Here is a 24,282-nt window from a genome sequence, read left to right on the forward strand (position 1 = left end):
TCTCATAGCCTAAACGTTTTTTCACAGCTATTGATTCTTTTTCTTTTTTGCTTCCCATAAATTTCTTTTATCCAGCGCTTATAAGTTGATGGGGATTTTTCCGATAATGACTTGTATGTTTGGTCCTCATATAGTGTAATAAGCGACTACTCTCAGAGCTGCTGTTCGATGTACAGATGTTGGAAGCCCACGGGTATTTTTCATTCGAAGTATGTTTGCTCTCATTTCGGAGCCGTATGAAAACTTATACAGGTGTCCGTCAGGCACTTCCTCTTGCTGCTTTTTGTCCTCGGTTGTTTGTCATAAACCAGACATGCAACGATATTTGTTTAAATGTCTTCTCAGCGGCATGTTGGACAGTATCTTGGTCGGTAGTCTTACTTTAATATTAAAAGGTTTACTAGTTTTCTTGATATTATAATTCTGCAAAAAGTTACAAAACCAACTTCTTCCTGTTTTGTTGCCTACTGTAGTCTGCGTGGGTCTAACCCAAACCAGATTGATCTTTTTACGCCTTCGTATCAGACTAAAAAATAAATCATCGAGCATTTTAAGATAGAAAGTTTTATCATAATAGACGTTGCACAGGTCAGAATCGAGAATTGATCTCTGTGCTTCTTCGCATTCAACATTCATGGTCCGCGGGCACTCTGACCTTTGATATATAAGGATGCAATCACTGAGATGGCTTCTGGTTGCATGCTGTAGGTAGAATGTGATTTGGAATGGGTATCCTAAGGCTGCCAGCACATCTGAGGTTGCAAAAATGACGACTCGCTTGGATTTTTCACTACCCCGCTGTGATATCTTTACGCCTGTCGTCTAAGACGTCTTCAATAGCGCCAAAAAGGCCCAAAAGCGTCCTTGTTGACATCTTCTCGAAGCTCCTCCTATTACCAGTTCTAGCTGTTAGTAATAGCGGTCTTCACGTGCCTGTTTTTTTTTATATGACTCTGCGTTGACAGTAGCTTATCCCGAATATCTGAACCTTGCATATGCAAGCCTCAAACAAAGGCAACGTCAAGCTGAGAGTCCTAGGAGAGTTCCCAATTTTTCCAAATATTCCTTATTGAAAATGGAATCTTATAGTTTGTGCACATCTTAGATAGCCGCTAAGCCCTTTTGACTCTATACTAAGGATTTAGTCAAAAATTATTTTTAAGGGGTTGACGCCAACCTTATTTTAAAGCTCTGTGTTCATGTACAGCTGGGTATAAAAATTCAATTTGACATTTATTTATCAAACACAAATTGTCGGAACTCGGAAGTACACTTTGTAAATTTCCTTTTGTTTAATTTAACGAAAATGCTGTAACAAATTTCGGACTGAAGGTTAAATTTAAATTTTATGCTAAAATGAGTACGAACATAAATATAACCGATGAGACTATATTCACTATAGTACAAGATCAGAATCCATAAAAATAGTATTAGATTTCGAGCTGCGTATATCATAAAATGAAAGGAAGTAATATGAGCAAGGTTCTTCTTCCTTTAGCAGTAGTCATCTTCGCTTTGGTGGTGGTGGTAAATTCACAAACCGGTACGCTACCGTTACCGCTTCCACTTCCTCCAACGAATACTGCGACTAATAATGCCGGTGGCGCCAATACCAATGGAGTTAGAAGAATAAGAATTCGTCAAGGAACAGGAACGAATACAAATGGTGGAGGAGGAGCTGGTATTGTTAGAAGAAGAAGAAGTTGCGGCGGAGGTTGCGGAAGTAGTTGCGGATGCTCCAGTGGATGTTCCAGTGGATGCTCAAGTGGATGTTCGAGTGGTTGCAGTTCTGGGGGAACAATAAATAACGTTGGCAATACTGGAAATATAAATGGGGGTGGAGTTGGAAGAGGTGGAAGGGGTGGAAGGGGTGGAAGAGGTGGTAATCGAGGAGCTGTGTCTCCGGTTCTGTTGAGCGTGTTAGCTGGCAATGGCAATAATCGGAGAGGAAATGGCTTAAATGGTTAAAGCTAGATATGTATAGTTATAGATATGTTTTTAAAATTAAACAAAAAATTGTTAAGATATTATGTTTTTTAATTTTAGACTATATTAAATATGTCATTATAAATTAGTTTTTATTATACGATTATCCGCAAACATATATGAATAAATGGCGTTAGATTTAATTCTTACTTGACTTACTAACTATTTATTACTACTTATTTCTTACTAATACTGACAGCCCAGGATAGTTTACTGGACTTGATAACGGACAGAGATAAGATAAGTTTTTCTATCAGCAGGTTCTCACCATTTAAATCGCCTGGCCTTGATGGTGTTACCCTGGTGTACTTCAAAAGCTGGGAGATTCAATGGTCCTCTGGCTGGAAATGGTCTTCAGAGCATCACTCTGGCCTGCATTCTACAAAGCTGGAGGGAAACAAAAGCTTTCTGCCCAAGGCAAGCAGACGTTCGCACAAAAACGCTGCACACTACAGGCCAACAAGCTTAGCATCCTCTGCAATAAAAACAGGACTAAACCTATCAAATGCGCAGCATGTATCCATGAAGGGAAGGTCAGCAGAAGTTGCCACCCGTGAGCTCTGTACAAATACCAACTCACTTCAAACACTTCACCCTAGCTGCCTTTTCTAGACATAGAATTCGCTTTCAACAAAATAGAAACTAGCGCAATTGTCAAATCCCTTCAAGCTTAGCTGGAAAGTTAATATTAAAATAAGAGTGGTAAAGCCATATATCGCATACTAAGAGAACACGTAGCAGAAACTGAGCCTAAAGACGTGTGATGTGGCTTTGCACAGCGGCCACAATACCCATTCTAGCATATTCGCAGTATGGTAGCATGCCCTAGATAAGCAATGCAACGCTAAAAAACTAAACAAAATACAACAGGCAGACTGCGCGGGGTCAACAGGAGTTCAGAGATCAAGTGTAGCGTTATATTTTATCCTTAAGCAGCTGTAGCTGGACAGCCACATACGCAAGACAGCTATTGGCCCAGCCCTAGGACTAAGGGAGTCAAAATGCTGGAACTAAAAGCAATATGGCCAATGTGGTATCCTGAGAAGGCTCCCCGATGTGGTTTTCACAACAGACTATATTTCGCCCATACTAAACATTGACAGGAATTTTAAGGTGAACTTTCTTGCAAGAACGGATTGGGTACCACAAAGTTGGCAAGGGGGGGGGGGGGGGGACATCTCGTTTCCGCACTGACTGGTCTTTTCCGAACGACTAAATGTCGCAATCTCCTTCCCTCTCCTCAACTCAGCCAGCGTCTTCCAAACAGAGCCACATGGAATAGAGAAAGCCTGTTATTTCCTTCTTTTCACGTTAGTGGATGCGAAGTATGTAAGTTACTGTGGCAGCCAAGTATTGCGCAAGGCGCTAAGACCCCCATATACGCCATTCATTCCTTTATTATTCCTACGGCGTCATAACATATACATAGCTTGGAGAAAATCAATTTTTTTTTTGCTACTGCTATCATGTCATGAAATGTTAAATTGTAATAATCATTGTAGTTGAACTTGAACAAGCAAATAAAGAAGTCATCAAACCTTAATATCGTCATTTTACTTCTGCTTGTCGCATCATGTACCACATTTGGTGGAGATATCTCAATATTTACTCAAGTTATCGAGTTAACGGACAGACGGACGGACGGACATGGCTCGATCAAATTTTTTTCGATACTGATAATTTTGATATATGAAAGTCTATATCTATCTCCATTCCTTTATACCTGTGCAACCAACCGTTATCCAATCAAAGTTATAATACCTTGTGTACAAGTACAGCTGGGTATAAAAACAAGTAAGGAAAGCTAAGTTCGGGTGTAACCGAACAATACATACTCAGCTGCCAAATTACAGCTTGCCAAACTTTTAAATTACCTCCTTTTAAAAGTGGGCGCTGCCACGCCCATTGTCCAAAAATTTACTAATTTTCTATTCTGCGTCATAAGGTCAACACACCTACCAAGTTTCATCGCTTTATCCGTCTTTGGTAATGAATTATCGCACTTTTTCAGTTTTTCGAAATTTTCGATATCGAAAAAGTGGGCGTGATTATAGTCCGATTTCGTTCATTTTGAACAGCGATTTGAGATGAGCGCTCAGGAACCTACGTACCAAATTTCATCAAGATACCTCAAAATTTACTCAAGGTATCGTCCCTAAAGGACAGACGGACGGACGCACGGACGAACATGGCTAAAAGAATTTCTGTTTTCGTCAAGATTATTTTGATATATAGAAGTCTATAATGGAATTCAGAATTTTATGCATTTGATGTTGGAAGCGTTGCTATAGCAATTATAAGCTACGAATCGTGAGCAACTTTTTTCATTTTACATTTTTTCTTTCCATTTTTTGTTTTATTTTGACAGTTGATGATTTGCTATTCAATATTGAAAAAATTAACTGCGGGTTTGATGTTGCATGTTTTCCATGATGTAAGAAATGCATAGATGCAGGGGCGGATTAAAGGAGGGGCTAGCAGGGGCTATAGCCCCAGGCCCTCCATCGGGTGGGCCTCGCGAGCTCGAATAAATAATATCATATTACGTATTTGCGTGCAAATAATTTAATTTTGTACCTCAAAATTTATATACAATGGTGATATGGAAAAGAATACATGAACTCGTTAAGAATAAGATAATAAGATAAGCAATCACGTTCAGAGTTCGGACTATAGTAAGTATATCATGACATATACTCATTGTAATCTGAACCCACTTGCTTAGATTATCACAAAAACACCATCGATGGCACTTGGAGGTTTACCGCAGAAGCCGGTCGAACGTCGACGCATGTTTTAGTTCGCGAAAAACATCATAGTTGCAGCGCTTCAGAAGGCGCCGCCATTCGGCGAGCGGGCACCACTCGATACATGGCGGAACGATAAAAGGTGGCAGCGTGGGACAGCTTCTACGTTTTTTTTATTTGATTTGATACATCAACTTCCGATGCAGTACGATTTTGACATTTGTCCATCGAATTTACAAAAACAAAATACATGGAATTTTTAATTATGCTTGTAGGTATGTCACCATGCTGCCACCTTGTGTTTTTCCGCCATGACTCGATACTTGTTTAATGTTTATTTTGGCGGAAAAACAACGAAAGACGAAATGACAAAGTTCGTACTAGTGATGGACGATATGGCGATATTGAACTACCAGTGAAAATAGATATGGCGATTTTTGAATCGCCTCTATTTTTTAAAGCTATAGTGATAGCTATAGTGATTTTTAACAAGCGAATGTGCAATTTTTATTCTTGGATATAAAAAAGGAATGTTTAAGTTTGTTATGTTATACATTAATTTAGTTTAGCATACAGAATATATGAACCAAAATTGCAATAAAAAGAAAAAAATATGTACCTTTCATTGTAAACTGATGTAATGTGAAATTCTAATTTTCTGAGATATTATGATATATTATTAACTGGCTGGCGACATTATGTTTAGTCTCGTATTACACTCAATGAGATGAAACTAGCGGAAATAGATGTCTCTGCATCTCTGCTTTATAAATTTTGCTAATTGAAAATGCTTTGATTTTTAAATGTAGGATGAATCAACCCGAAATAAATCTGTATATGTAACACCACAAAAACATGATTTATTTACTACTAGCAAACCCGGCAGACGTTGTTCTGCCTTAATATGGCCTATCTGCATACATTTTAATAAGATTTTTCCGTCTAACTCTGCCCTCCCCCCATCCCTCATCACATTCTCCTGATCCTTTTATTCACTTCCCTCCGTCTTTTTCGCTTCAACTATCTCCATATCCGTCTCATTCTATTTCTTCCTCATTCTCCTTCTCTCTTTTCTCTTCTCTCACGTTCTTCTCATTATTCTTCATCCCTTATTGCCAGCCCCAGAGAGTGGTATGTATTTTGTTCCAGTCCCAGTCAAGGTCCCACTCCGAGTCTCCGTCCAAGTCCTAGTCCTAATCCCAGTCCCAGTCCGTCTCTGGTCTACTTCCCGGAAAAAAGGATCGTAAATACTAATATAGGCAAATTTATATACCAAATTTCAGGCAAATCGAATAGGACGTATGTAAATAGGTATGTGGGTATTATTAATTCATGTCTCTATTTCGGGTTCGCATGCATATTTATAAGTTTTGCCAGGTTGATGCGACTAAATCGAATATCACAATGAAAATTACTTTAGAGTTCTCAGCAACAGCTTTCATTTCATATCCATATTACCAACACATTCTAGGGGTATTCGGGTCGACATTTTGGTCTATATTTTGAGACCCTAGTCACCAAGCGGTATAATATATTACTCTGTACTAAAGCACTCATCAACAGCTTACATTTGATATCCATATTATATAAACACATTCTAGGGGTAACCGCCACGTTTGAACAAAATCGACCGACGCATCTCTTCAAACACCGGCGACCAATTAACACACATTTTAGCCTTTACTTTTATATATATATATCTTTATTTTTCACACTTCACTATAATATTAAAACGAAATGCAAATATTCCTTGCTTTTGAAATTTGGCTTAAAAATTGCACATCGAACAACTAAAGACTCTCCTGAATTAAAAAAAAAATTCTTAGTACTTCTAAATCGCGGGCCCCCTCAGAAACCCCATGTCCGGGGGTAATCCCCTCCCCCCATTCTCCCCTTCCCCCACTCGCCGGGCCTGGTGATGTGTTATACTTGATATCATTCGCTATAATATTTTTTTATTGATAAGCACGTTGGTTAATTAAACGCCAACCAATTACACGGAAGTATATCCGCACCACCTGAAAATATGAGTGCCGGTGCGTATACGTAACATTTTATTATTACCTATAAACATATAAAAAAATTTGCAATTAAATAATATTGGTACTATAAACTGAGATATAACCTATCCTATATTTCAAGTTAGATCAAACTACACACGGGGTGTAAAACAAATTCAAAATTGGTTCAGTAGTTTAGGAGTCCATCGCGGACAAACAATGTGACACGTGATTTTTATATATAAAAATTATTTTTGTACTACACGGATGTATTTAGAAATACTCCGAATGAATTTATTCTGAAAGTTGTATTTGACTGCATAATATTTTTATAGTAAAGTGAATAATTTTTAATGAAAAATGCAGAGCAAAAATATAGCAAATTCTTCAGACTATTATAAAAATATTTTTAACAGATAATTAGCCACCCAAATTGACTTACCACTTTCAGTGCCCTAGAAATTAGCCGGAGAATTCAACCATATAATATGACCCACTGTAGCAAATTCTTTTAAACGATCTATCACAGAAACTGAAAATTCGTCAAATGAAACGGATGTTTGATGTACAGAGTGACTCTGTAAGTGAAAACAGTTCGGTTGATAGACCTAGAAATAGAAACTCAATACTATTGATCATACAAACGAAATATCATTAAAATATTTAAAAAATTATCATATTTTGCTCCCCTTAAGTGGGCCCCATATTAATTTTAGTCCCGGGCCTCGTAAATCTTTAATCCGCCCCTGCATAGCCGTATAATTTTTTTCGCGTTTTGTGTAAAAATGCTACACCAGTTTGCAAATACAATGATGCTAGACCATTTGCACAAAATGCTGAACTCCCTTTATATGTATCTCGATTAGTTTATGCCGTTACGGAGTACCGTTATGCGAACAAAATTAATATACTCTGTGAGCTCTGCTCAGCTCAGTATAACAAGAAATTCTTACTACTGATATTGAAATTTACCTCAATTTGAAGAAAGTATTTTTGGATATATTTTCCTCATTTTAGCTAAGTTTTTTCCTGTGTGTAGCTCTAGTATCTAAGCAAAGTAAGACCTTGTGACTGTACACTCATCACGCAGGTGGATCCATGTGACGCCGTAAGGTTAAGCCTAAGGAGACAGGTACGCATAGCATATATATTATAATTGTTCAATACTACATATAGTAAATTTTTACTTCTATTTATTCATTATGTTATTAAAATTTACAGCTGTTAAGCCGGAAGTAACGCACAGATGCTTTAGTTTTATAAGTACATATTTTACTTGTAGGAAATTTGTAACTTCTGTTTACCCTAAATAAACAAATAAATTTCGGAAGCATCTGTTTTGTAATTGGGTAAACTTTTTGTACTTATGTACTTATCTTGAAATTTTACTTCCTATGTTCAGAATAAACAAATAATTTGTTAAATATTTTGTTTAACATTAATATGCTGCTAATCTATATCTAAGTATATATAGAGCCGATGAGACTAGGTTCAGTATAGTAAAACATCAATTGTTTTCAAGACAACAGTGCACTTATATATACTTAAAAGCATTAGTTTTAATGTAACTAAAATAAAAAATTAAAAAAATAAAATAAAAATGAGCAAATATCTAATTCCTTTGGTTGTAATCGTCTTCGCTTTCGTGGTCGTGGTAAATTCACAAACCGGTACGTTACCGTTACCTCCTACACCTCCACTTAATCCAACGAATATTGCACCTGTTAATGCAGGTAATGGCGCCACTAACAATGGGGTTAGAAGAATAAGGATTCGTCGAGGAACAGGAACGAATACAAATGGTGGAGGAGGAGCAGCTATTGTTAGAAGAAGAAGAAGTTGCGGCGGAGGTTGCGGAAGTAGTAGCGGATCCTCTAGTGGATGTTCCAGTGGATGTTCGAGTGGAAGTTCAAGTGGATGTTCGAGTGGATGTTCGAGTGGTTGTGGGGGCTCGGGAAGCAGTTTTGGGGGAACAATAAATAACGTTGGCAATACTGGAAATGTAAATGGTGGTGGAGTTGCAAGAGGTGGAACGGGTGGAAGAGGTGGTAATCAAGGAGCTGTGTCTCCGGTTCTGTTGAGCGTATTAGCTGGGAATGGCAATAATCGGAGAGGAAATGGCTTAAATGGTTAAAGCTAGATATGTATAGTTATAGATAAGTTTTAAAATTAAACAAAAAATTGTTAAGATATTATCTTTTTTAATTTTAGACTATATTAAATATGTCATTATAAATTAGTTTTTATTATACGATTATCCACAAACATATATGAATAAATGGCGTTAGATTTATTTCTTACTTGACTTACTAATTATTTCTTACTACTTATTTCTTAATAATACTTACAGCCACAGATGGTTTACTGGACTTGATAACGGACAGAGATAAGATAAGTTTTGCTATCAGTAGGTTCTCGCCATTTAAATTCCCTGGCCTTGATGGTGTTACCCTGGTGTACTTCAAAATCTGGGTGATTCAATGGTCCTCTGGCTGGAAATGGTCTTCAGAGTATCACTCTGGCCTGTATTCTACAAAGCTGGAGGGAAACAAAAGCTATCTGCCCAAGACAAGCAGACGTTCGCACAAAAACGCTGCAGACTACAGGCCAACAAGCTTAGCATCCTCTATGCAATAAAAACAGGAGTAAACCTATCAAATGCGCAGCATGTATACATGAAGGGAAGGTCAGCAGAAGTTGCCACCCATGAACTGTGTAGAAATACCAACTCACTTCAAACACTTTCTAGACATAGAATTCGCTTTCAACAACATAGAAACTGGCGCAATTGTCAAATCCCTTCTTAGCTGGAAAGTTAATATTAAAATAATAGTGGTAAAGGCATATATCGCATACTAAGAGAACAGATAGCAGAAATTGAGCCTAAACAAACCTTATGATGTGGCTTTGCACAGCGGTCATAATACCCATTCTAGCATATTCGCATTGTGGTAGCATGCCCTAGATAAGCAATATAACGATAAAAAACTAAACAAAATACAACAGGCAGACTGCGCAGGGTCAACAGGAGCTCAGAAATCAAGTGTAGCGTTAAATGTTATCCTTAAGCAGCTGTAGCTGGACAGCCAAATACGCAATACAGCTATTGGCCCAGCCCTAGGGCTAAGGGTGACTCCCTGGATGCCGGAACGATATGGCCAATGTGGTATCCTGAGAAGGCTCCCCGATGTGAGTTTCAAAAGAGACTATCTTTCGCCCATACTAAACATTGACAGGAATTTTAAGGTGAAATTTCTCAGAAGAACGGATTGGTCGGACGACAAAGTTTGCAAGGAGGAAGACAGCTCGTTTCTGTGCTGACTGGTTTAAAGTGGACTGCGGCATCAGTGCAGGTGTCTTTTGCGAACGGCTAAACATCGCAATCTCCATCCCTCTCCTCAACTCAGCCATCATCTTCCAAAAAGAACTACAAGGAATAGAGGAGGCCTGTTGTTATTTCATTTTTTTCACGTAAGTGGGTGCGAAGTATGTAAGTTACTCTGGAGGACAAGCATGGCGCAAAGCGCTAAGACCCTATCCCCAAAATGCCAGTTATTCCTTTATTCTTCCTACGCCGTCATAACGTATAGCTTGGAGAAGATCCATTTTTTTTTTTTTTTTTTGCTGATGCTACGAAGATAATATCGTCTGCGTACCCGACAATTAACGTGTCCCGGGAAGCTCGATCTGCAACACAATTCCATACACCGCATTCTATACCGTTGGCCTTGTGACAGATCCCTGAAGAACGCCCCCCGTAATGTTGTACATTTTTGGACTCTCATCCACATCAAAGATGAGTAATCTGTCGCTAAAAAAGCTACCAATTATTCTGCGCAGGTAGGCAGGTTAATACCATTTCTAATATCCCAGTGCACAGATCTTTCTTTAATTTAATTTAATTTAATTTTCGTTTATTTTATTTTATTTTATTTTTATTATTATTTTTAATTAACATTTTTTTTTATAATTTTATTTTATAGTATATAATTTTATTATGCTATATGGTGCAGAAGCATGGACCATGGCAACATCAGATGAAGCGGCTTTGGGAGTGTTCGAGAAAAAAGGTCTCCGAAAGATTTATGGACCTCTACGATTTGGAGATGGCGAGTACCGAAGAAGATATAACGATGAGCTGTACGAGCTCTACGCAGACATCAACATAGTCCAGCGAATTAAAACACAGCGGCTGCGCTGGCTAGGCCGTATTATGCGAATGAAAGATGATGATCCGGCCGAGAAAGTGTTTCTATCGGAACCCGCCTATGAAAGCTAAGGTAGTGGGTGGCCCCACTCCGCAGGAGGGACCAGGTGGAAAACGTTTTAAACTCCCTTGGTGTGACCAATTGGCGCCAGTTTGCAAAGAGAAGAAGCGACTGGCGCGCCTTCTTAGACGGCCATAACCGTTTAAACGGTTAAGCGCCAATTAACTAAGTAAGTTTTTTTTTTATTTACTTTTGTATTATTTTTTTATTCTACTTAAAATTATTTTATTTTAAAATACTTTATTCTATTGTGCGTTATTATATTTTATTTTATATTTCCGTTTTATTCCAATGTGAGCATAAAAATGTGTATAGTAGATTGTAATTGATAAGATGGGCAGTGTTAAATAAAATAATGTACTAAATGATGCTTTATTTCGTTTTGTCAATGGGCGTTATTTTGAAAGGGAAATAGGGGCCCGCGGATTTTATATCTCAAAAATAAGAAGTCACTTTCGCGCCCCTTTCACGGTCATTAAAAACTGTAACACGGGGAGCAGAAAAAGCCAGCTGTAAATTGTATTTAATGTTTCACGCAATGCTTGTATACAGGTCTTACCTCGTGTCCTTAGGTTCGGTTCGCTTGTGCAGATTCGCGGGGGCTGTGGTTTTATCTCGCATGTAAGTTTCACCTCGCCTGCGACGGAGTTCACTTTGGGAAGCTGACAATAAAGAATTCTGTTCGGAGTAATGCGATCTCTTCAGCTTTCAAAGTTGACAATAAAACATTTTGTGTGGAATAATTCTGTCTTTTGAGCTTTCAAAGTTGACATCAAAGCATAATTCGGTCTTCCTCGTTGAAAAGTGGCAATAAAGTTTTCCCTTAACCCAACCTCTATACCTTTCTTAACCTAAGCACACTTTTTCAATGATTCTTCTGCGGAAAGTTAAAGAAAATGTTGATCACATTTCTTAGTTGTGACCCCGAAGTATACCTGTTGAATAAAATGGTTGAGGAACCCAAACATCAACTGTCGCGTTAAATGTTGTTGGCAGCTGCAGCTGGACAGCCACATACGCAATACAGCTATTGGCCCAGCTAAAGGATTCAAAATGCTGGAACGAAAAGCAATATAACCAATGTGGTATCCTGAGCAGGCTCCCCGATGTGGTTTCCACAACAGACTATAAACTTTGACAGGAATTTTAAGGTGAACTTTCTCACAAGAACGGATTGGTCGGACGACAAAGTTTGCAAGGAGGGGGACACCTCGTTTCTGCACTGAATGGTCCAAAATATACTGCGGCATCTTTTCCGAAGGACCAAATGTCGCAATCTCCATCCCTCTCCTTAACTCAGGCAGCGTTTCGCCGCTAGGTGGCGCAAGGAACGAGATATTCACAAAAATCGTAATTGTGGTCCGATTTCACTCATATTTGGAACACATAATACATACATGAATAGAAAGCGACCTATAAAAAAATCACCGCTAGGTGGCGCAAGGATCAATATGTTCATAAAAATCGTATTTGTGTGTCCGATTTGGCTCATATTTGGAACACGTAATACATACAAGAATAGAAAGCGATTTTTGAAAAATATCGCCGCTAGGTGGCGCAAGGATCGAGATATTCACAAAAATCGTATTTGTGGTCCGATATATATCATATTTGGAACACATAATACATACAAGAATAGAAAGCGAGTTATGAAAAAAAATCGCCGCTAGGTGGCGCAAGGATCGAGATATTCATAAAAATCGTATTTGTGGTCCGATTTCGCTCATATTTGACATACAGAAATAGAAACCGCTTTAGTAAAAAAAATTCACGAAAGGTGTCGCAAAAATTGAGATATTCAAAAAACTCGTAATTGTCTGTCCGATTTGGCTCTTTGAACAAATATTATATACAGTCCTGTAGAAGTGACATCAAAATACATTGGGCCACATAAGTTCAAATTTTGCTAGTAAAATTTCAGTATAAAAATTCTAGTCCCGTTAGAAGAGACGTTAAAATACTTTGCAGCACCTAAGTTGAAATTTTGCTAGTGAAATTTCATTACAAAACTTCATTTCCCGGTAGAAGTGACATCAAAATACTTTGGAGTACATAAGTTCAAATTTTGTTAGTGACATTTCACTAAAAAATTCACTTCCCGGCAAAAGTGTCGTCAAAATACTTTGGAGCACATAATTTTAAATTTTGCTAGTGAAATTTCAGTAAAAAGTTCAAGTCCCGTTAGAAGAGACATCAAAATACTTTGGAGCACATAAGTTCAAATTTTGCTAGTGAAATTTCAGTATAAAAATTCAAGTCCCGTTAGAAGTGACGTCAAAATACTTTGGATCACATAAGTTCAAATTTTGTTAGCGAAATTTCATTACAAAAATTCATTTCCCGGTATGAGTGACGTCAGAATACTTTGGAGCACATAAATTCAAATTTTGCTAGTGAAATTTCAGTATAATAAAATAAATAAAAAAGGTTTTTTTAAGTTATTGAAAGCAATACTTACATTAAGTAGTAATAGTACTAAAAGCAAGAAAATAATTAGGTAAGTTCTAGGTACTAGTCATCACACTTATCATCAATCTAGGACGTTGATCAGACAATAAAAAGTTAAAGAAAATGTTGATCACATTTCTTAGTTTTGACCCCGAAGTATACCTGTTGAATAAAATGGTTGAGTACTTAATATGGCTGATTTAATGTTGGCTAAGCAGATGCCTATCGTTTGTGGACAGCAGTTAAAAATGGTAAGAGTGGGTATGTGCCCCCTCATCTTTTTGAAATGTTTGAAACTGCGTTAAGCTATGCCGATTCGGAAATAGTATTAATGTGGTTAGTAGATGAGGCTTTCTATCGTAGACTCGAACGGCGATTTCATACATTCCGATATGAAAAGGCTGTGATCACATTCTATCATTATGATAACCTGCAACGGGTGCTCAGAAAAGGTTGTTCATATCTCTTGAAACGTGTTTTGGGGAATTGCATCATTTATCTGTTTGAATTGATCCAAAAGGCCAGAACATGATGAAACATTTATTTATGCTTAGAATGGAATAGTAATGGAACTCAACGTGGAAATGACATGCAACCAGATGCCATCATCCATAAAGTGGATACAAGTTTTGATACACTCAAAAAAAAAAAACCTGCAAACCGAGAAATAATGGGATTGATTTTGCGCCATAGAAACGCTTTATATAATATATATAGACAAATTATTTTCTCATAAACCATAGTTGGGGGTGGTGCAAAAAATTTTTTATTGCGTTACACTTGCGTTAGGTTTGCATCATATTAGAGAAATTTGAGTTCGCACTATTTTTTCCCGCTTATTGTTAGTGCTTCCTTTCTTCACTATGACTAAAGAAATGTCAGGGGCTTAAGGAGTCATCTCCGCAAGCATTATGAGGAAATAGGGCACCTTAGAACACAGCCGTATGATGCCAAAAAACATAAGCAGGTCCTCAGTGAATTCCACAAACAGGCGTCGGACCTCTATGCCAGGAATTGCCCGGTGAATCCTGTACTCAAAGAACAATACTCTAAACTTGCAGAAGAGGAACGCTCACTCCCCAGGGAAACGCGAGTCACTCTAGCTCAACTTCGATCTGGATACTGTAACTGGTTAAACTCTTACCTATCCAGAATCAACCCCGATATACAAAATATATGTCCTGCTTGTAACGTGTCCCCGCATGACACTAACCATCTCTTCAACTGTATTGTGGAACCAACGCCTCTAACACCCCTCTCACTATGGTCCACCCCTGTTGAAACAGCAAGTTTCCTTGGACTCGCATTAGAGGATATTGATGACAACAACAGCAACAACAACAACTAAAGAAATGTGTTGCAGTTATTTTATTTTTTCACTACCACCCAGCTGAGTGAAAAAAGCGTTATTGTTAGTTTTCTATGCTTCACCCAGATGAGTGTAGAAAAATTTGTGTGCATTAAGCTGAACCTGAAAATATTTTCACTACCAGATTTAAAATTTTGTTGAAAAAATGTTTGCATTACCATTCAACTATTAGTGAAGGCAGGTGCATTAATGCACAACCCCCCACTCTCTAAAAAAAATTAAGATGTTTTTTCTCCTTGATTATAGGCAAGTGAGAAATCTTTCTATTCCTGCATGGTCATAACTACCTGTCAAATAACAGGGAGAACGACTGTCGCGAATGGCCAGAGAATGGAAAAATGGTTTGTTTTTTGCTCGCGATTAATAAACTGAAGTGCCATGAATTGCTCATTTTTATACTAAACCAACTTTTCTTTTAAATGTGTCTACAGAAAAATATACTACATATTCATATTCATTTTTAACCCTCCGATTAGCGGTGAATAAATTCAACACATCTTAGCGTTTTCATCTGGCCAGACGATATTTGACACTTTGAAGTTTATCCACAAATATTTGCATTTTTATTTCAATTTTGAAAAAAACTCGCTGCTCAATGTGATTACATAGACATAAGTTTAAGTTTTTATTGATAAATTTTGAATTGAATACGAACTATGAGGTCTTATAGGCTTAAAAATATGTTCGTCTAGCCAGGCGACAACGCTAAAATGTGATATAATCAACTTTAGTACAAAACAAGTAAAGAAGGCTAAGTTCGGGTGTAACCGAACATTACGTACTCAGCTGAGAGCTTTGGGGACAAAATAAGGGAAAATCACCATGTAGGAAAATGAACCTTGGGTAACCCTGGAATGTGTTTGTATGACTTGGTATAAAATGGAAGGTATTAAAGAGTATTTTAAAAGGGAGTGGGCCATAGTTCTATAGGTGGACGCCATTTCGGGATATCGCTCGGAATCAAATGAAAGGCGTTAATGAGTATCTTAAAAGGTAGCGGGCCTTAGTTCTATAGGTGGATGCCTTTTCGAGATATCGCCATAAAGGTGGACCAGGGGTGACTCTAGAATTTGTTTATACGATATGGATATTAAATGAAAGGTGTTAATGAGTATTTTAAAAGGGAGTGGGACTTAGTTCTATATGTGGACGACTTTTCGAGATATCGCCATAAAGGTGGACCAGGGGTGATTCTAGAATGTGCTTGTAGATATGGGAATCAAATGAAAGGTGTTGACAAGTATTTTAAAAGGGAGTGGCCCTTGGTTGTATTTGTGAAGGCATTTTCGAGATATCGAACAAAATGTGGACCAGGGTGACCCAGAACATCATCTGTCGAGTCCCACTAATTTATTTATATATGTAATGCCACTAACAGTATTCCTGCCAAGATTCCATGGGCTGTTGATTTCGCCTTGTAGAACTTTTTCATTTTCTTCTACTTAATATGGTAGGTGTCACACCCATTTTACAAAGTTTTTTCTAAAGTAACATTTTGCGTCAATAAACCAATCCAATTAAAATGTTTCATCTCTTTTTTCATATTTGGTATAGAATTATGGCATTTTTTCCTTTTTCGTAATTTTCGATATCGAAAAAGTTGGCGTGGTCATAGTCGGATTTCGGCCATTTTTATACCAAGGTAAAGTGAGTCCGGATAAGTATGTGAACTAAGTTTAGTAAAAATATATCGATTTTTGCTCAAGTTATCGTGTTAACGGCCGAGCGGAAGGACAGACGGCCGACTCTGTATAAAAAATGGGCGTGGCTTCAACCGATTTCGCCCATTTTCACAGAAAACAGTTACTATCATAGAATCTATGTCCCTACCAAATTTCACAAGGATTGGTAAATTTTGGTTCGAATTATGGCATTAGAAGTATTCTATACAAATTAAATTAAAAAGGGCGGAGCCACGCCCATTTTGAAATTTTCTTTTATTTTTGTATTTTGTTGCACCATATTATTACTGGAGTTGAATGTTGACATAATTTACTTATATACTGTAAAGATATTAAATTTTGTGTTAAAATTTTACTTTTAAACAAATTATTTTTTTTAAAGTAGGCGTGTTCGTAATCAGATTTTGCTAATTTTTATTTAGCTCAAATATTGGAATAGGAGTAACGCTCTTTCCAAATTTCATCATGATATCTTCAACGACTGCCAAATTACAGCTTGCAAAACTTTCAAGTTACCTTCTTTCAAAAGTGGGCGACGCCACGCCCGTTGTCCAAAACTTTACTAATTCCCTATTATATGTCATAAGGTCAACCCAACTACCAAGTTTCGTCGCTTTATCCGTCTTTGGCAATGAATTATGGCACTTTTTCGGTTTTTCGAAATTTTCGATATCGAAAAAGTGGGCGTGGTTATAGTTCGATTTCGTTCATTTTAAATACCAATCTGAGATGAGTACCCAGGAAGCTACATACCAAATTTCATCAAGATACCTCAAAATTTACTCAAGTTATCGTGTTTACGGACGGACGTACGGACATGGCTAAATAAATTTCTTTTTTCGCCCAGATCATTTTGATATATAGAAGTCTATATCTATCTCCATTAGTTTATGCAGTTACAGATTACCGTTATGCGAACAAAGTTGATATACCCTGTGAGCTCTACTCAGCTGAGTATAACAAGTAAAGGTATCTAAGTTCGGATGTAACCGAATATTATATACACAGCGTGAGCTTCAATTGCACATTTCATTCCAGATAAATTACTTTTAGGGGCGGTGCCACGCCCATTTTTCTAAACTTGAAGTTTTTCCTATTTATTGTTATAAATCCACTTGGAAATGAAATACCATTGATATAAAGCTCTTTTTTTGCAAAGATATCGCTTATTTTATTCGTCCACGACCCCTTTAAAAATCTTTGATATAAAAGTGGACGTAGCCCTTAACTGAATTCGTTAATTTTTCTTCAAAACATTCCTTATAGTAAAGGCAACCTCTCTGCCGAATTTTGTTATAGGTTTAACGATTTTTGATTTGTGATTAATAATATTTGTAAAATTAATATTATCACAAGTGGGCGGTGTCACGCCCATTTTAAAAATTGTTTATCAAGAGTCGCAATCTCATTCCACACGTCAAATTTCAACATTCTGGGTATATTATTTACTAAAAAATCAGGTTTTTTGTTTTTTTTTTCAAAATTTTATATATATAAAAAGTGGGCGTGGTTATCATCGTATTTCGCTCATTTTCAATACCAATCTATTCTGGGTACAGATAAGTTCGTGTTCCAAATTGTGTGAAGATATCTCAATATTTACTCAAGTTATCGTGTTAACGGACAGACGGACTGACGGATGGACATGGCTCAATCATATTTTTTTTCGACACTGATGATTTTGTTATATGGAAGTCTATATATATCTCGATTCATTTATACCTGTGCAACAAACCAATATCCAATCACAGTTAAAAGTATAGAAATGAAGAAACATTTTTCCTCAAATTAATGAAAATTTTTATAAAAAAAAAGAAAATAAATTTTAAGCACTTCTTTTATATAAATGGACAAAAATCAGCAAAAAATGTCTCCTTATATAAATGCATATTCTTGCTAAACTTTGGTTTTTAAATTTTGACATAGAAATTACTTACTTACTTACTTAATTGGCGTTTAACCGTCTAAACGGTTATGGCCGTCCAACAAGGCGCGCCAGTCGCTCCTTCGCTCCGCCAACCGGCGCCAATTGGTCACATCAAGGGAGTTTAAATCGTTTTCCACCTGACCCTTCCAACGGAGTGGGGGCCGCCCTCTACCTCTGCTTCCATAGGCGGGTTCCGATAGAAACACTTTCTTGGCCGGAGCATCATCTTTCATTCGCATAACATGGCCTAGCCAGCGCAGCCGCTGCGTTTTAATTCGCTGGACTATGTTGATGTCTGCGTATAGCTCGTACAGCTCATCATTAAATCTTCTTCGGTACTCGCCATCGCCAACGCGTAGAGGTCCATAAATCTTTCGAAGAACTTTTCTCTCGAACACTCCCAAAGCCGCTTCATCTGCTGTTGTCATGGTCCATGCTTCTGCCCATATAGCAGGACGGGTACGATAAGTGACTTGTAGAGTATGATTTTCGTTCGCCGAGAGAGGACTTTACTTGAATTGCTTACCTAGTCCAAAGTAGCATTTATTGGCAATATTGATTCTTCGATGGATTTCAGTGCTGATGTTGTTGCTAGTGTTGATGCTGGTTCCCAAATAAACGAAGTCTTTTACTATTTCGAAATTATGGCTGCCAACAGTAGCATGGTTGCCAAGGCGCATATGCGCTGACTCTTTGCTCGATGACAGCAGGTACTTCGTTTTGTCCTCATTCACCACCAAAACCATCTTTACCACTTCTTTTTCCAGTTTGGAGTAAGCAGAACTAACAGCGCGGGTGTTTAGGCCGATGATATCAATATCATCAGCATATGCCAGTAATTGCACGCTTTTATAGTATATTGTTCCAGTGCGGTTAAGTTCTGCAGCTAGTATAATTTTCTCCAGCATCAAATTAAAGAAATTGCACGATAGGGGGTCACCCGGTCTGAAATTTCGTTTAGTTTCGAACGGCTGGGAGAGGCCCTTCCCAATTCTGACTGAGCTGATGGTGTTGCTCAACGTCATTTTGCACAGCCGTATATTATTTGCGGGGAAACCAAATTCAGACATAGCGGCATATAGGCAGCTCCTTTTCGTGCTGTCGAAGGCGGCTTTAAAGTCGACAAAGAGGTGATGTGTGTCGATTCTTTTTTCACGGGTTTTTTCCAAGATTTGGCGCATTGTGAAAATCTGGTCGATGGTAGATTTACCAGGTCTGAAGCCGCACTGATAAGGTCCAATCAGCCGGTTCGCGGTGGGCTTCAATCTTTCGCACAATACACTTGAAAGGACCTTATATGCGATATTAAGAAGGCTGATTCCACGATAGTTGGTGCATTTTGCAGTATCCCCCCTCTTGTGGACTGGGCAAAGAACACTTAGATTCCAACCGTCGGGCATGCACTCTTCCGCCCATATTTTGCTAAAAAGCTGCTGCATGCACCTTATCAACTCCTCGCCGCCATACTTTAATAGCTCCACAGGCAATCCATCAGCGCCCACGGCCTTGTTGTTTCTCAATCTGGTTATTGCTATTCTAACTTCGTCATAATCGCCCCCGCCCGGCATATATTCCATCATCATCGATTGCGGGATCGGGTTCTTCATATCTGCGCGGTGAATTGCTGCCTCCATTTAGGAGAGCAGAGAAGTGTTCCCTCCATAATCTAAGCACTTTTTGGACATCAGTTACAAGGTCGCCGTTTTCGTTACTGCAGGAGTTTGCCCCGGTTTTAAAACCTTCCGTCTGTCGCCGTATTTTTTGGTAAAATTTTCGGGCGTTATTCCTGGTGGCTAGCAGCTCCAGCTCCTTGCACTTACGCCTTTCTGCTTCTGCTTTTTTCTTCCTGAAAAGACGTCTCGCTTCCTTTTTCAACTCACGATAGCGTTCACACACTCCTCTTGTCGCGCTCGCTTTTAACGTAGCCCTGTAGGCAGCGCCTTTTCTTTCAGTTGCAATGTGGCGTTGCAACTGACATAGAAATTGCAAAAATATTTATGAGCACGAAAAATATAAAAGTGGAGCGCATATTACTTGGATTGGAAAGTTGGTAGGAAAGGAGATATTAGTAGTCAGTCAATTGCGCTCCACCTTTATATTTTGATTTCTCATATATAATTTTGCAATTTATATGTCAAAATTTAAAAATCAAAGTTTAGCAAGAATATGTATTTATATAAGGAGACATTTTTCGCTGATTTTTATCCATTTCTATAAAAGAAGTGCTTAAATTGTTTTTATTTTATTTTTATTTTCTCCTTTTCTTACATTTTCTCGACGTCTTATCCTATCTGTGCAGTTTCACAGTTGTAGCTCAATGAGAACTTACATAAAAATCAATTCCAAAATTCCCTCCGTTTCGTACGATTTTTCTAAATATCTCACCGCGTGGGCCCGTAGCGAATCTTTTTGTATCGTGTCATCGGCTGTCATCGACTTCTGAATTAAGTTTGAAATTTCAAGTCTCTAGCTCATCGAGAAGTTACTTAAAACCCGGTCTCAAATTTCCAAATTATTATATAATTTTTTCGATCCGTGCTCCACGGTGTCTTAACCTGTCTCTGAGGTTTCATGTATGTAGCTCAATGAGAAGTTACTTTAAAATCGATCTCAAAACACCAAATTTCCAAATTCTTATCTAAATATTTCGCTCCGTGCGCCTCCTAACGGATTTTTTCCTTTTGTTGCATTGTCACGGTGTTCTAACCTATGTGTAAAGTTTCACGTTTGTAGCTCAATGAGAGGTTACTTAAAAATCGATTGCAAGATTTATATGAAAAGCGGACAAACATTCAACCGACCTAATATATAGGAAGTAATAAGAAATTCTTTCTTCTGACATTGAAATTTATCTCAATTTGAAGAAAATATTTCTGGATATGTTTTCCTCATTTCAGCTAAGTTGTTTCCTGTGAGTAGCTCTAGTATCTAACCAAAGTAAGACCTTGTGACTGTACACTTATTTATCTACGATCGTGTTTTAAGTGTTTGGGTTGGAAGTATAGGGCTGCCCGTTAGGCTCCTCATCACGCAAGTGGATCCATGTGTTTGACGCCGTAAGGTTAAGCCTAAGGAGACAGGTACTCACAGCAGATATATTATAAATGTTCAATACTACATATAGTAGATTTTTATTTCTATTTATTCATTATGTTATTAAAATTTACAGCTGTTACGCCGAAAGTAACGCACATATGCTTTAGTTTTATAAGTACATATTTTACTTGTAGGAAATTCTGTAACTTCTGTTTACCCTAAATAAACAAATAAATTTCGGAAGCATCTGTTTTGTAATTGGGTAAACTTTTTGTACTTATCTACGTATCTTGAAATTTTACTTGCTATGTTCAGAATAAACAAATAATTTATTAAATATTTTGTTTAACATTAATATGCTGCTAATCTATATCTAAGTATATATAGAGCCGATGAGACTAGGTTCAGTATAGTAAAACATCAATTGTTTCAAGACAACAGTGCACTTTTATATACCTAAAAGCATTAGTTTTAAAGTAACTAAAAAATATATAAAAAAAAAATACAAAAACATAAAAATGAGCAAATATCTAATTCCTTTGGTTGTAATCCTCTTCGCTTTCGTGGTCGTGGTAAATTCACAAACCGGTACGCTACCGTTACCTCCTACACCTCCACTTAATCCAACGAATATTGCACCTGTTAATGCAGGTAATGGCGCCACTAACAATGGCGTTAGAAGAATAAGGATTCGTCGAGGTACAGCGACAAATACGAACACTGGTGGTGGTGTAGTAGTTGTGCGAAGAAGAAAATGTTGCGGTGGTAGTTCCAGTGGTTGTTCCAGCGGTTGTTCCAGCGGATGCTCCAGTGGTTGTTCAAGTGGTTCCTCTAATGGGTGCTCGAGTGGATGCTCTAGCGGTGGTAGTTTATAAACGTTGCAGGTGCTAACGGTGCCAATGCTAATAACGGTATTGCTGCTCCTGTTGTAACAGACATTACAAGGAGTAGCATAAACAAGGGTAATCGTAGCAGAAGGAGTTAGGGCTTTAACAATAAATGTATTTTTTTTATATACAATATTTTATTTTGAATTACATATTTAAGATACATATTAAACATTTTTCTAAAAATAAATATATTATATAAAGTAATATATAGCTTAGGCCCACTTGCAGAACAACAAATTAACTTTTTAACCATCAGTGTTTAATGCCGAAGTTTTATCAGACTCGTTTGAAATTTTCAGAAAAGATCGACTAGCCAGAGTTAGTGGAGGTGTGTTAATTGCCGTTCACACTAGGTTTTCTGCGGAGGAGGCGCATTTTGCAGACTCTGAGGATGCAGAGTTTCTTTGCGAAATATTTTATTGCAAGTTATATTCCCTCCACCTAACCTAACTGCCAGGGCCTGCGATTCTGTCATTGTACTTGGCGATTTTAATCTGCCATGTGTGACGTGGATTCTTATGGATGGAATACTAGTCCCTACTTCTTCTCGCGGGCTTCTTCTACGATTTCCTGAACTACTGATTTGATGCTGGACTTTTTCAAGTGAACAACATCCCGAATAAATTTGGTAAATGCTTGGATTTAATTTTTGCAGACGATTCATCAAATTGTTTTCTAAAAATGGTGCGATCCCATTGCCCCGCCTGAGGATGTTTATCATCCAGCTCTGGCGTTTTTTATGGAATCTCACAGTCTATCTGAGCTTACCTCCAACGTAGTGCGAAGGACCCCTCACCCATTTCTGTTTAGAAAAGCTAACTGGAGAGCTCACGTAGCGCGCTTCCGTACCCGAAGTTATGTTAAAATCTTGGAAGGTCTCTAAGTACGTTCGAAACCACGTCGCCATTAAATTGGCGGTGCAGACTCAGTTGAGATTACTCCTGACTTACGGCGGACTCTGGCTCTAAACACAGGCTCTCATAAGGACCTGTGTCAACCCTCGCGTGGCCTCCCTGCACATGCAAAGATAACCACGGGAATCTAAAACGGCGACTGCACATGGGGCAGAGATATCGGCTTGGAGCGGAGACCCAACTGAAAAGAAATGAGCCAAATAATTGAAATGCTTGAAAATAACGATGTTAATGATATCGGCGTAACCAAGGCAGCAAGGTGCTCTGATCGCCGGTGTTAAAAGCCTCTGCCAATGCGACATAGCACCAGCAGAGAAACAAGGTGGCGATTCAACAACGGCCAGGGACACCCCACGGCGAACGCAATGGGGGAAAAGCTATAACAAACAGCAGGAAAGTAGATGCCACCCAATCTACCGTAGGACATCAAGGTGATGGCAATGACGGGCGGGAAACCTCCGCATGCGGTGCAACACCGGGGAGGACAAGTCAAGTTGACCTCCTCGAGTATGCATGAATGGTGCTGCGCACCGTGCAGGCTGCTGCGGCCAAACAGAAAATAGTGTCGATGCACATAAAGAAGGGTATGTCACAACTCGAAGGTACACTGAGTTGCATGCGCTCTTTATTAGAGGGTAAAAGCGCAGAGTACACCGAACCGAAAGCGGCTCGTGAGAACAAAAGAGCACTAACGAACTCTGGCTCACAACCGGGGGCCTCGGAAGCCAAGAAAAAGTGCGATGAGGGTTCTGCGAAGACAATCTTGGGCGAGGCCTGACGACCGTACGGAACCGGAAAGCCAAACCACGCCCTGTTAAAGAACAAAGGACACCACCTGCGCAAGCAGGAAGGCAAAAAGAAAAGGCAAGCCCAGAAACAGACCGGCCGCAAATTTCGTAGTTAGACCGGCCCAGGGAAGAACTACGCCGAGTTCGAGGGAGCCTTCCGGAGCGAGCTTAGGCCCTAAGATACAGGGACCTTCATATGCTTCGTCCGAAAAACCAAATTCGGGAGT

This window comes from Eurosta solidaginis, chromosome 4, assembly GCF_040869045.1.
Source record: "Eurosta solidaginis isolate ZX-2024a chromosome 4, ASM4086904v1, whole genome shotgun sequence".
NCBI lineage: Eukaryota > Metazoa > Arthropoda > Insecta > Diptera > Tephritidae > Eurosta > Eurosta solidaginis.